Source organism: Ranitomeya variabilis, chromosome 5, assembly GCF_051348905.1.
Source record: "Ranitomeya variabilis isolate aRanVar5 chromosome 5, aRanVar5.hap1, whole genome shotgun sequence".
Lineage (NCBI taxonomy): Eukaryota > Metazoa > Chordata > Amphibia > Anura > Dendrobatidae > Ranitomeya > Ranitomeya variabilis.
Window position 1 is genome coordinate 65,544,308 of NC_135236.1, and position 3,474 is coordinate 65,547,781.

Below are 3,474 nucleotides of genomic sequence, written 5' to 3' on the forward strand. Positions count from 1 at the left end.
GTCTAATAGGTCAAATGTTATGTGCAGCGCTAATGACCACCGAGCGCTTGCTAATAATTTCATCAAACAATAGAAAAAAGTATGCCCCATTATAAATATAATCAGCCCATACGATGCTTATTACTCCCTTGAAAACACCATACCGCTCCATGATCAAACTGAAATGGGTGTTTCCTCCGGACACCGGAAGTAACCGTTGCTATGACCACGGTACGCTAACAAGAAGACTACTAAGAAAAGGGGATCAACCCCAATAATCCAGTTTGCTAAATGTTACTGGTGAACACCCTAAATGAAAAAATCATATAATGTCCGTATCCAGTAGGTTGCCGAGACATAGCGGGGATGAACCTCCGGTGAATACCGGATGTCTCTGTTACCAAGGTACCGATGGCCAGTCCGGCCCTGTCTAGAACAGTCCCAGCACAGTAATAATAATCTTTATATAGCGCCAACATGTTCCGCAGCGCTTTACAGTTTAACAGTTTCAAACACAACAGTCATAAGTAACAATGTTAACAGTACAATAAAGCAATACAAGATGACCCTGCTCGTGAGAGCTTACAATCTACAATGAGGTGGGACCATACAAAGTACAGGTGTGTATTTACAATGATGTATTTACAACGATGGTCCAGCACCCAAGATGGTGCACATTACAGATTCTCACCCTTCCGCTGACTCGCCGGGATAATGGCAGCTGTTACTTCAGGTCTTCCAGAGTCGCTGACCCACCTGTGTCCCTCACACAGAGAGGATGACAATCCATACAAGGCCAGTTGATCTGAGGATCACAACCTGGCTTCATCATCCAGGGTCGATTACTCCATCTGTGGCACACACTTAGGCGGTAACAAGCGTAGTAAGATGACAGTCCATTGAGTTACACAGCCAGTTAACAACCTGGCTTCTCCAAACGTATTCATGGTTCAGCGTTGGTCAATGGAGCAGATTAGTATTTTTCCAACCGAGGCCGAAATCCCCTAGGTTGTTTCCTGTAGAATGATAGGTCCATGTCCCTCATGATGGAGCCATAATGTAAAATGGCTGCTGTCCTGTCTCTGGTCCTTTGGATATATGGATGTCTTGGCAGAATCTCTGTCTGTCCCTCTCTCTGTCTCTATACAGAGGCATGTAACCTATTTTTAGATTTAACAAGTGTCCTTCAGTCCAGCATCACAGATAAGGGGAAGAATGGCAATGAGATCAAGTAGCATTACTTGATTAAACTATTTGCATAGATTTTCCTTCTCTGTTTAGAATGCAAACATACTGGCAGGCAAGGACAATGCACCTAAATAACATATCAGCAAACATTGTTCATTGACCATCCATTACTGTTTTGCAAAGATAACAGAAAATAAACTGTAGGAGATGATATTAAAGGTAAATATTCGTCCCACAAGAAGAGTCAGTTCTTAAGACAGTTTGATTCTGGGTCTAAGCAATTTATGGCTGGCTAATAAAGATACAAGGCTGTGTCTTCACAATACCCCTTTGGGAATTTATCTACAGGTGTAGTGACAATTTTGACTCCGTGGGTCTTTTTTTTTTTTTTTTAGAAACAAGCAGCAATAAATGTTGCCAAGTGAAAATTGCAAACTGTCATTGTAGTGACCAGTACATTGTAGTGACCAGTAAGTTAAGCCCAGCGCATGCTTCTAGAGACGTGTGCCCATAAGTTATGCAAGCTCTGATCGATTATGAAATGCAAAACGTGGACGCTAGATTGGTTTAGGTACACTGTGGTGCACAGAAGGGAGGGGGGATTGGGGAGCATAGACTTTGCTGAATTTCTTTTGACGGGTGAGGAGCCGTTTCGCTTTTCCAGAACTTTTGTGCTACCTGTAACGTGGAAGCCCCTATATTTTCGTTAACAGATGACGGACCTGAGAGGACTTTTTTTGTGGATTGAGTTGAAGCTTTTGTTAGGAACCAAGTCCAGACCAAAGAGAAAAAAAATAGTCGTCACTCTGTGATGCAGTAAAACAATCCTTTCTTTATTCAATGCAAGTAGTACATGGATGCAGGGGAGCAGGTGCAGCGAAGGATGACGGCCGTTTGGCGCTGATTAGGACCTGGACCTGTTGAAATTTCTGATCGACGTGAAATGGCAATTTTTTCTGAAGAAACATACCCAAATGTGGGGGAAAACTATTGCTTGGGCGCATGTCAGGGCTCAGAAAGGAAGGAGTGATATTTTAAAACACAGACTTTGATGGAATGGTCTGCAGGTGTCATGTCACGTTTGAAGAGCTCCTGATGTACCTAAACAGTGGAAATTCCCCAGAAGTGACCCCATTTTGGAAATTAGACCCCTCAACAAATTTATTAGATGTGTGGTGAGCTCCTTGAACCCCCAAGGTGCTTCACAGAATTTTACAATGATGATCTGTGAAAACGAAAAAAAATATTTACAAAGTTTTGAAAACGTCGTGAGCATGCGTCAACCCAAATAACATCCACAAGGTTCTCACAGTGTCCATCAGGTGTATTGAAAGCTGTTTTCCATTCACCCCCCCTTTAATACGAATGAGATTATACGCCCCCTGAGAACCAGTTTACAAAACCATTTTGCTCATACAATCTGATTAAAGAGGTCCGGGATGAGAGGGAGTGGATACGGATCCCCGAATCGTGATCTGATTGAGTTTGCGGAAATCTATTTTTATTTATTTTTTTTATATATATAGCGCTAACATATTCCGCAGCGCTTTACAGTTTGTACTCATTACTGTGGAAGTATAACCCTTCCACAATATATTTCACCACTTCAATAAAAAAAATCCTCTACATGTTTGGTATCTGCGAACTCGTACTGACCTGGGGACACATAACGGCAGGTCAGTTTTACCATATAGTGAACATGGTAACTAAAAAAAAACAAGAAACAATTATGGGATTGCACTTTTTTTTTTTGCATATTCCCCGCACTTGGAATTTTCTTCCCATTTTCCAGTACACTATATGGTAAAACCAATGATGTCATTCAAATGTGTCCCGCAGAAAACAAGCCCTCACCCGGCCACACTGACGGAACAATACAAAAGTTATGGCTCGGGGAAGAAGGGGAGCGAAAAATGAAAAAGGGGTTAAAATAATAATAAAAAAATTTTAAAAAATACAAGTTTGCCACGAACCCGGAGAATCACATCACCATTTTTATATATATTTTACAGTATAACGAACGAGTCCATTAAAAAAAGCTAGATCTTGTCCTGCAAAAAAAAAAAATAAGCCTTCGCATGGGAGAAAAAAGAAAATGCAAAAATGAAAAATGGCTGCGGCAGGAAAGGGTTAAATTAAAAAGAATCGTGGCTTCAGGTTGCCAGGAGCAACGGAGACATTTCAAACCGAAGAAAAAGAAAATAACCGTTACAGAACGCAGCACGTGACCACGCAGAGGCTGCCACGTCACCCCCTGCGCCTACGAAGAGTTAATCGTGTTAGTTGTTAGTCATGTGACTGTTTTAG